Below are 11,695 nucleotides of genomic sequence, written 5' to 3' on the forward strand. Positions count from 1 at the left end.
TGGTGTTCAATGAAGGAGAAAAAGAGAAAAAGAGAGGCTTTGAGTGTCTGGTTTTGGTCTTACCTATCTGTTGGGCAACTTGACTTAAGGCAGTCATCAAGGAGGCTATATAATGATTCTTTTAACCTGGCTAAGAGCTGTTTTAGCACAAAGACTAATCAGTTTACCTGTTTCATTCCTACTTTATTAAATGTTTGAAGAAGACTCTGAAAGTGCCACAGTCCAACCCACATCTGTACTTTCTTTCAGAGGTCCAGATCTGCAGCTATCTGTCTTACATCCCCTGGTGTCATTTCATTTAATGTAACAAGACTAGTTTGATTGGCACTACCTCTCTGTCATGGGATGGTGGTAGTAGTCATTGTATATGGTGCTATTATCACCTCCTCTTCTTTTTTTCCATTCATATGTATTATCCCAATAAGTGCTTTCTCCTGACACCCATTGTAGTTCTCCATTATTTCCCACAGATCAGCAGCTCTTTTTCATTTTTTGCATCCTGATTTGCTTTTTGCAAGCACCTAATTTTAGTTTCACATGTTTTATTATCAGGTCCCTTTGGAGCTCTCCCTTGCTCCAGAGTGAACCATTGCACGGTATATTTTAATCCTTCAAAATGCTTCTGCTGGTTTTCTTTCTTTTCTAAATTCACCTGATTCTCTAATTCCAGTTGTATCCCATACTACATTTTTGAGTGACTAGATGATATCCCTTTTCTAAAGACAAATTTGCTATAGAAAATTTGCTTAATTGTTGCTTTTAAAACAGAATTTTCACGTTGAAGTAGTATGATTTGATGCTGTCACACTGACACAAAAATCAACTGACACAAAATGCTTTAGCAGCTTCCTGTAATTGGTCCTGTGATACAAGAAGTATATCCTGAAGTTTCACTTCATAAGCTTTACAATAACCGGAAAACATCTATTCTACATCATATGTGTCCTGTGAGCTGAACACCACTCTCCTTTCTTGAAGTGGTCCTGATAGCTCATGCCATCATCTCTAGAATTCTCGGGTCTTCTTGTAGCCCTCCAATATTGTCTTTTTCAGACTTCTCCTGAACCATTTTAGATTTTTTTTCAAGCTTTCATTTTCATTCTAAGATTCCCCTTGAGCACTACACACGATGACATTACAACAAATTAGTCAGATTTATAGAATCATCTTGCAAGCATAATCACTCTAAAAAAATCAATCAGAAGAAAAGAAAAAAAGGATTTGGTTATGGTCCGTGTGTTCCCACATGATATTCTCCATCAAAAGTTGTTGTAAATTCCATTTTCCGAGATAAAGGATGGAAATCGGGGAATCACAGATCACAACCAGTATTTATTTGAACACACTTTATTAATCAAGTTGCTACAGTTTTTAGCCTTGGGCTGGTATTATTAATGCCAGACAACTTTGAACACAGCACATTCACGTATTTCTTCACAGCTCACTCACACACAAACATGCACCCATATTCCCCTAGTAGGAGCAACACTTGGAAGGCCAACCCCAGTTCTTTGTCAAGCATTGGAACAGGCTGCCTGGGGAAGTGGTTGAGGCACCATCCCTGGAGGTATTCAAAATACATGTAGATGTGGTGTTGGGGACGTGGTTTAGGGGTGGATTCAGCAGTGTTAGGTTTGTGGTTGGACTCGATGATATTAAAGGTTTTTCCAACCAAAGCGATTCTATGATTCTTTGCTCAGAAGAAGAGGATCATACTGATGGGCCAGTGCTTGGTCAGAAAGACCCTCAAGAACCCCTGTTTTCATCAAGTGGTATGGTATAATCCTGTAGCCTTTGCATACAGCAGCCACCACCCTCTTGGATGTGGTCCCAGTTATACAACCTGCTGTTAAGGCACATGTTTGCCAGTGGCCTTGGGCTAATTTGGCAGGTCTTGGTCTGAGTTTGGCAGTTCTTGTGGATTCATCAGGACCACTAGCCTCCAGAGATTACCAGATTTTGGGAGACTTTCGCATGCTATGCCCTCTTTGGTCTGCTGTTTCCATTTAACTGCATCTCCATGCACATACAGATGTGCCTATATAGAGTTCATCCATACAAATTCATATAAATTCACATAAAAAGGGTTTTTATGGCAGAGGCAGCCCTATGGCTCAGCTGCTAGAACAATGTATGTCAGCACTCTCTGATCTGACACTGTGTAAAATACCTAAAATTCCAAGAAGTCTGCATGGGAGCAATAACAAGCTTTATGAGGGTAGCACACATACAGATACTTTACATACAGTGAACGTGCACTCTTGGAGGACAAAATGCAGTTCTAACAGGTTGCTCAAATCATTTGGGACTGTCCTGAATGCCCAGTCCCCCTGCATGGCATCAGCGAGTTATGTCACATCATTCTGCGATTTACTTAAGCAAATAACGCTTGCAATTGGCATGCGAACTTTAAAGTGTCACTCATTAACTCATTTCCATTGACTTATTTCTACTGTTATCTGTGCCTGTACCAATGAGTCTGGAAGTAGAATATGCACTTTGGGAATAATTAGGTCTCACTCATGTTACATTCTGCTACTGAAGGGAAAAAGTATCCCCTCAGCAGATTTTTGTGCCTTCTTACCGGACTCTGTCTGGAGCCGGGCTTTTTGTATCACCATCTCATTTATATTTCTCTGGTTTTCCTCAAATTTGGCTTTCATATCTCTCATCAGGTCTTCCATGGTGTGGTACATTTTTTCCAGATTAGCATGAAATAGAGTAAGAAAGTGGAATTTATGTATGCATGTTTGTATTGCACTAAATTCCCACGAGACAGAAATGTCACCAATTCAAGTATTTCACTTGTAAAGAAACACCTTGTACTTAGTAATGATCTCTGTACTACTGGCCAATTTGTCAATCTCCATCTTCAGCTCACTCTTCTCCTTCTCCAGCTTCTGCTTCACTCGTTGCAGGTTGTCAATCTGCTCCCCAAGCTCAGCTGTGCTGTCCGCATGCTTCTTCCGCAGGGCAGCAGCCGTGGCTTCGTGCTGCAGCGTGGCCTCTTCGAGGTCACGGCGCATCTTCTGAAATTCTGCCTCACGCTTCCTGTTAAGTTCAGTTTGAGTGGTGGTGGTTCCTCCTGCCTCTTCAAGTCTTTCACTGATTTCCTCAAGTTCATTATCCAACTCATCACAATGCTTCTCTGCTTTTGCCCACACAGCTTTCTCACTTATAGACCTCTGCCAGCTCTGCAACATGTACCTGTATAATGAGAAAATAGCTCATCAAGAATTAATAAGGGAATAGATAATTCAACGCTTAGGTTAATGCATAATTGTTGCAGTAGAATACCAAGCCTCCAATAATGAGTCTCCATTGTTCTGGAGACTATAAGCAAAACAAAGTCCCTTTGAATTTTATTGTTTTGCCATTGTAGGCAAAGGCTTACCAACAGGAAAAGACTTACAGATCAACTCATAGTTACTTTAGATCACAGCTTTCAGTTTTGTGGAGAAATTTACTACAACTTACTGAGGTAATTACTGTGACTGGGTCGGAGATTTTATTAGTTACCAACTGTGGACAAGCATTATTCATGCTAGTACAGTTTAAACAAGCGAACAGTAATAAAGAAATAGTTACATAAAATCTCTTGCCTGCAATTCTCTAATCTTCTTCTGCAATTGAATACCTGCATTCTGCTGTTCCTCAATTTTGTTTTGCATCTGGTTAAATTCAAAATCTCTCCTGAGAAGGAAATATAATAAAAATAAAATAAATAAAAATAAAATGTCCAGTTAAAAACATATACTAAATTTTTCACTACTTTTTTTTCTCATTCTTCCTTAATTTTTTGTCTACATGTTGTTTATAATTCTCTAGATCCACAATGGTTTCCTGAGCAACTTTCAAGTCTCCCTCAAGCTTTCTCATTGCTCATTCAAGATCCATACAAACTTTCCTTTCCTGTTCTAAAGATCCTTCAACCTGTAACGTAAACATATATAACGATGACTGACAGAACAACTGAAGAATCTGCCCCTTCTGCTTCGGTTGAACAAGTTCACATGGTTCACTGGTTGCTCCAGCTTGATCCTGGCTTTGGTGAAGGTATTAACTTTGTCCTCTTCAATTTGCAGGCCATCCACTGTCTGCTGGTGGGCTTCTTGCAGGACCTTCTTCTCCTTGACTAACTTGACAATAACCTCATCCAAACTTGTTATTTCTTCAGTTAGTCTTTTAACCTACTGTAAGGCAAAATACTTGAAGGTCACTAATAATTTTGGCTTTTATATAGGCTAGTGATCACACAAAGGCAATAAACACATTTCTAGACTACCAAAGAGAATAAACTGCATTATACAGTCAAACTATACAATCTCTCTTCTTATACATCAACCCTTCTGAAGTCACAAAGCAATTCTGAACTTTCATTTTAATGCACGTTTGTATGCTTATGGGTTGGCTTTCCTGCGCAACAGAGGTGACCAAATTTAACACCAGGCCCATATATTTCCTTATACAACATCATGTTATTGTTCAAGTTGATGGCACCTTTACAACCTATACATAGACAGAGCAACTATTATTAAACATGCAAACAGCCAAAATAAAAAATACCTTGTTTTCTGTGGTATGCTTTTCGTTTTCATCCTTGGCCAACGTTAACTCTAGGTCATCAATATCTGTCTTCAGCTCAGAGCATCCATCCTCCAGTTTACTCTTTCTGGTTGCCAGATCAGCATTTATCTCCACCTTATCGTCCAGTTTTTCCATTACCTTCTTTATTCTTGCTTCCAGCTGGAATTTTCCTTTGATCAGCTGGTCACATCTTTCTTCAGCTTCAGCCAAATTTTCATTTTCCTTGAAATGGAAATCAGAATTGTGTTTCATTGTCACACTTTGGAACTGATATTTGCAGAAATCACTTCCTCATTAAGCAATTGGAACATTAAATAACAGAATTTCCATCTAGTCCTTCCCTGAGCACCCAGACGAAACTGATGTCACCTGAGTAGCCAAAAATGGTTTTAAGTTATGTACAATCTGTACTTGCAGCTTTCTTTTGCACCAGAGTCACCGTTTCTTCTTCCAGTTCTTTCCTCTTGGTTTCTGATTTAGCCAGTTCTTCTTTCATTCCCTCAAACTCTTCCTTCATAGTGGTCATTTTTTTCTCAGTTTCCACACTTTTTAAGAGGGGCTTTATCTTGAAGTACAACTTCATCCAGGGCCAGTGCTTGACATTCACGAATGCACAGATGTTGTACAGGATGCAGAAGATGGACTCCCTGAAATCAAAGCAATCCATCAGTCCTGTGAAAAAAAAGCACATCTTTGAGAAACCAGACCTCAAGGAAGACATATACCTTTGGTCTAACATTCTTTTCAATTCAAGTCTCATGAGGTACCCCCCTTCATAAAGCCTGTGTCTGCGTGATCAGTTGTCCTAAGCAATCATCTCGTATCTCTTCCAGGACACCTAGCAAACCTGCCTTGAAGAACACCTGCAATCAAAGAACAGAGATCAGTCATTCCTGGGCTAATATTTTAATGCAATTAATGATTTATCATTGTGTGGAAAAATAAAATGTTTACCTTAGTGTGTCCAAATTTGTATTGAGTATGATCAATGGAAGACAGCAACTTTTCACACGCCTTCTTGCTATCAATAAACTGTCCTTGTGGAATGGCACCAGCATTCAGAAGGCGGTATCTGTCAAAATAAAGGAAAAAAGCTTAACTGTCCGTTATCATTTTAGGGCACAGGATGCTACAGGAACAGCAGTCACTTTGAAGATACAGAAGAAGACTGAGTCTGACTCATACCTCCAGCCTTAAAAAGCAAACCAGTAGGAAGCAGGTTAGTTCCATAGGTACCCAGCATGTATTACAGCCCTCACTGAGACTGCAGGCATGGATGGTCTGTTCTCTGGACCTGAGAGACTCTCTTCATCTTTACCACAGTCATTTACAGTAATCCAGGGCATCAACTCACTGGGTTAGCTGTAAATTTTTTTTTTTTTTTTTAAAAGGATTTTAAGAATAGGGGGACTGCTGCAGTTATTTAATCTGATCTCCTGTATAACATGGGCACACAGTCCTCCCAGTGCCTTGTTCATCCAGCCTCCATTTTGTGATTAATCTAGTACATATATTTAAAAAAAAATTAAAAATTCAATTTTATTTGAAGCCTTCAAACCTTTAGAGTGTCCCAGGTAAGCTATTCACTCTCACTGTAAGAAAGGTACACTTCTACCTTGACAATATCCTTTTTCAGGTCCTACCCTTGGACTCTTGCTTTGAATTTGTCTTTTAGATGTCAAGTTCCTGCATATTCAGAAATTTTTACACCTGTAGGTTCTGTACACCACAAAAAAATCATCTGTTAACATACAGTTTCATGAGTTAAATAGTTTGATTTAAATCTCTCACTGCACCCGAGTTCACATTTATCCTGTAGCTGTTTTCTGAACCATATCCAGCTTCTCGCATTCCTCCTGCAGTATGTAAACCAGAATCAGATATAGTCTCTAGCAATGGACTCCCTAATCCTATGCTGAGAGATTATTCCATCCCGTATTTTTTTCAGCGTGCCTCTATTTACCCATATATAAATCTGCCCACCCACATCACTGCCATGGGAAAGTCATCTTCAGTTAGGGCACAAAATGTCACTTCTACCCTTTTCAATGTCCCTGCTCTCCAGGATACCTAGTTCAGTGCTGTAAGTCTGGTGTACTTTCTTTGTTCTTGGAGGTCTGACCCTACATTTGCCTTTGTTCAATTACAACAACCAGATGACCTCAGCTGGGTTCCCCTAAATTTAGCAATCTTTTATAAATGTCTTATTTGCATGGCAGTTCCTGAGTTAAAATTGTTTGGTTAGGGTTTCTTTATCTATAAATTAATGTAGCTAAGGTGCTGCAGAAATCTTAGCCCTGTACAAAATGAGAGTGTCGTGTGGAATTGATTTAGATGTCCTATTGAAGTCCATTTTGCTAATGTAGCTACATTTGCCAGTCAAGCTTGTAATGTCATCGTAAAGTGCTATCAGGTTTAATACAGTTTCCTTTCAGTAAAACCATTCTAGTTAGAATTATTTAAACAACATTCTTTAAACTTCTACTTGATAGCAGTTAAATATAGGATGTGGTCTAGACCATGCTCCATATTTTTGCTGAAATATGCTTATGTCAAACTTGAGAATTGAAGCAAAGAATACCCAAACATTCAGATGAACATGAAAGAAATGAAAATAGGTTTTGGCATATAGTATTCAGGAAGGCATTTGAGTGAGCATTGCCCACACAGACCTTACTATTAGATATGTCTTCATACTGTCCACAGTTGTTAAATATTAAAATATTATTTTCCTAAAAACTGTATCATTGACTTGTTTAGCAAGACTCCTTTCAAATGCATTGGGCTTGATGCAAACACAGGAATGTTATTACATACCTTTGTTTAAAATCACCATATAGTATCTTGTTAGGAAATCCTTTCCTGCAGATCTGAATGCCTTCCAGAACACTGTTACATCTCAGCTGGTACAGAACAAGCTTGTGATCCATCAGGCCTATGACAAAGCCATATGGGGATATATTGATTTTTCTAGCATTGGTCAATTGGTCTTTCCGACAATTTCTAATCAATGGTTTATGAATTACCTGGGATCTTTGCTTCATTGGGAATGATACAACGCACAAAATGAGGATGAGCTGTTCGCAAGCTGGACATCAGCTGTTTTAGATCTTCCTGTAAAAAAGAGATCATTTGCAATCTCCATATTACTTCAAGATATAAAGCAAATATTCTGTTGAAAAATAAAATTTCAGAAGTTTTTCCTTACTCTTCTAGTGAATATTCTACAATCCTGTAGCAGCAAAGTAAATAGCGACTAACACTGGATACAATTGATGAACTTTCCTCCTGTCTTAAAATGAAAATGTGTCCTTAGTGGTTAGAAGCTAATAATAAGAGCTATTAAACAGGATGAGGATAGAAAGAAATTAACAACATTCCAGGATATCAATAGTGGTCTTTCTTGATCAAATAAACTGTTGATCAAATGAATGAATGGGTTGATTTGTTGGTTTTATTACTTAGATGTACTGGTGTGCTGACTGGGGACTTCTCAGATAGTGTGTGCAACTACCCTTTGCAGTGCTTCCCGTTATGGTGCTTAGCTTAGTATTTAGACCAGAAATACAGATAACGTGCAGTATAACAGTACAGCACTTCAAAAATAAAAAAACCTATTTCAGGAGACAGGGAAAACTGTCTGGAGCTGGTTTTGCATCATCTAGGGATCATAGAATAGTTTGGTTGGAAAAGTCCATTACAATCATCTAGTCCAACTGTAATAGGCACATCTAATTCCATAGTAAAATAGTTGGGAGCCCAAGCAGATAATTTGCAACAACACAGAACAAGGAATTGGGGTAGCACACTGTAAGAGATGGCAAAGGCAACAGAACCCATGGTAGATAAGGAATGGCATTTGTCAGAAGCAGTGTTTCTGACATAGTTTTTTTTCTATGAGTGTGGTCAAAATAGAAAAGCTCACCAGTCAGCATGAACTGATAGGCATTGTCAGAGACGGAAAAAATGGGTGGAAGGACTTCCTGGTGCTTTTTGCTTCAGTAGGCCAACACCACCTCCGGGTTGTACACCGGCAGCCATTTGTAGGGGTTGACAGTGACACAGAAGAGACCTGAGTAGGTCTACAGGAAAAAAACAGAACAGAAATGTCATGGAAGTTCATCTCCTGGCAGCTGGATTTTCTCCTTTGCTATGAAAGGAAACTTACATAGACTATCCAGGAGCTGTAGTGGCCCTTGAGGTTGTAGAGGATGGCAGGTTCATGCAGGTGGGTCAACATGGCCACATCCTCAATTCTGTCAAACTTAGGTGGGTTCATGGCATATACATAATCATGTTTAACAGCAACCATCTATAATTCAGAAAGAAAGAGTTAACCCTGATTCAGCAACTCTCAATGCTCTTTTCATGTGTACACCTGACACAAACACAGAGAAGTAATAACATCTGTAAGGCTGCTTTTTTCTTTTTGTTTAACTGTGTAAGACAAGATATGGCTGTTACATGACAGACACTGTTGCCAGCCGGGAACTCTACAACACTGGCAAATTTACAGGATGTAAATTTACCGTCCTGGAATTGCTACAACCACACAGACAGAACTCGTGCTGGACCAGATCTTTCTACACATTATTGCTGCTTATCAAATTCAGGTCACTGCTGCTTGTGGCTGTAACAGCCGGGGGCACAACTGCTGCCTGGTCTACCTTTCAGCCTCCGAGATTCACACCGTAAGGTGCTGGAGAGACAGGACACTAACAGCACAAGATTCATCAACAGCAAACTATTCCTTGGAACAGATTTGTTCCACTCCTGCCTGTTGCCATTCCTAATAAAAGGCTCCAGCCCTATTAAATAGCACCGTCTATGGGCTCACATTGTGGGTGACCATCCTGTCACACAGCCAGAGCCCGTGGACAGGGGCAGATGTGCAGGAAAGCAGATGTGCACAGATGACAGCAGATCTCGGCTACACCAAACCATGCAGGACCTTGAAAATCCTGTTGCTATTTCTCCAGATGGCTTTTCCCATGGCTTTTATCCATTGCTTTTATGTTGTAATTGCTGCTTTCATGGACTGGTCTAAGCTGACTAGTCCAGTCCAAGGAGGAAATAGTGTTACTTCAATCATTTTTGATTTGGAAAGATGGAACACCATTTCCAAGCTCAGGCCTTGACTAGTGGAATGATCTTGGGCTTCTTTTGAGAAAGCAAGAATTACAGGCACAGTTTTCAAATGCAACTTTGTAATATGTGTCCCTAAACACCTTTCTAAAGCATTCAAGCACTTGAGCAACGAGGATTCACTTAAACTCTCCGTATAGAACAAGAGGTCATGTATTAACTGCTATACACAAGACATATCTGGGAGCCACTACAGAGGTTCGTAACATGATGTCAGTTCAGTGCTCACACTTGCCCTCACAGAAAAGGGCAAGGAGCTTTAAAATATTAGGAATTATTAGAAAAGAAAGAGAGAAAAGAGGAGAGTGTTATGTAGGATGTGTCCATCAGTTCATTCACGTCTTCATTACTGACAACACCTTTTAGAAAGGATATATTTGTACTGGAAATTATTCAGATAAGAGAAACAAAGATGGTCACAGGTGTGAAACAGGTTTTCTATGAGGAGAGCATAACTTGATTGGGATTTGGGAGTGAAAGGAGACACTTTTGAAGTCTGAAAAGTCAGAAATAGCAGGGAGAACCATGGCTGTAGCAAGGAAGAATTACTCACTTTTCCTCCTTGTGAAGAAATAAGATGAAATTACCAGGCTGTATATTGCAGAGAAAAGGAAGCACTTTACACATACTCCAGTTTTAAACTGTCGAAATCTTTCCCACAAGACACTACAGAGGAAAAAGCTCAAACAGGTATAAAAAAACCCAACCCCAAGGAAAACTCATGGCTGAAGCTGAAAGACAGAACCTGCTGTGGTGGTCCCCTATACAGTCCTTAGAGTCATGGAGAGTGGAGCTGAACATCCACCAGCCTTCCCAAGCTGGGTGCTCTAAGAGCACCCTTCCCATCTCTCAGATATGTGCCACAGGGGCTTGAGGCAGATATTTTCCTTTCAAAGGTGCAATGTACGAAAGCAATGAAGAAGATCTGCCACCCTTCATTGCCCCAAGGAAAGGGATCCACACCTGAAGGAGCAGGAGAGCTCTCTGGGGAAGTGCAGCAAAGGGGAGGGATCTCTGAAGGATTCACATAGTCCTTAGTAAGACTGAAGCCCCAAAGCCTGTTTTTCTTCCAGTTCACCTCTTCATTCATTATTTCCCTCCTTCCCTTGTAATGTGGAGCCTGTCATAGGACTCTGGTGGGCAGTTGTAGCAGGCAGGAATGGACACATGACATGGCCTGTTATAGCAGCTCATGCAGGGGCAAAAACAGGGACATCTCCACAGTGAGCGCGAGGGAAGAGCCAGCTCATGCCAATCTGGGCAAAGTATTAGTTTGCATGCCTTAAATTCTCACCTTAACAATCAGTTGACAGAAAGAAGGAAGGAACAGGCAGGTGTCTCTGAAAGAGAAACAGAAAGAGTGGAAGGTCAGACACCAGCTCAGCTGCAGCCTCTCTGAAGGCCCAATACTGCTCACTTACTGCGAGCAACCACTCCAGTTGAGGACCAGTGAAGTAAACCACAGACATCAGTCCTTCCCTACCCAAGGAACAGCCCAGCGGGGAATCAACACAGCATTTCCCACCGCAGTGCTACAGCCTTACAAAGCTCCAAGCACGGGGAACAGCACCTGTGGCAGAAGCCCTCCACCCCTCTGTGAGCCAGTCACAGCATGGCCACGAGCAGAGACAGGGGGTCAGGAGCCACCAACAAGGGCTTTCTTCTTGACAGCTTTTATAGGCTCTGCCTCTTCCCTTAGCTCAGCCCCTTCCCTATATTTGGAAGGAAGGGATTGACAGTCCTGCCTGCTCAAGAATTCATGTTCATTTTATGCCATACACAGTATGTGAAGAAAGGCATTGCTCTTTTTTCCACTTTTAGTAACTCCAGGACCTAACTGTGGTTTGCAGACTCTGTTGTGAGAATTTCCTCTACTGGGAACATGCTCTCCTGCCAGCTACCACCGTGGCCAGCACTTCACTCACACCTGCTCTCACCTACACATCAAAGAAATAGTCCAGAA

At 40.6% G+C, this 11,695-nt stretch overlaps 1 pseudogene; it reads right to left on the bottom strand.

Moving 5' to 3' along the window:
- Nucleotides 1-2,529: 2,529 nt before the first annotated feature.
- On the bottom strand, nucleotides 2,530-8,899 carry LOC104532223 (myosin heavy chain, skeletal muscle, adult-like; annotated as a pseudogene).
- Between the last annotated feature and the right edge of the window lie 2,796 nt (nucleotides 8,900-11,695).

This window comes from Antrostomus carolinensis, unplaced genomic scaffold, assembly GCF_000700745.2.
Source record: "Antrostomus carolinensis isolate BGI_N321 unplaced genomic scaffold, ASM70074v2 scaffold16681, whole genome shotgun sequence".
Classification (NCBI taxonomy): Eukaryota; Metazoa; Chordata; class Aves; order Caprimulgiformes; family Caprimulgidae; genus Antrostomus; species Antrostomus carolinensis.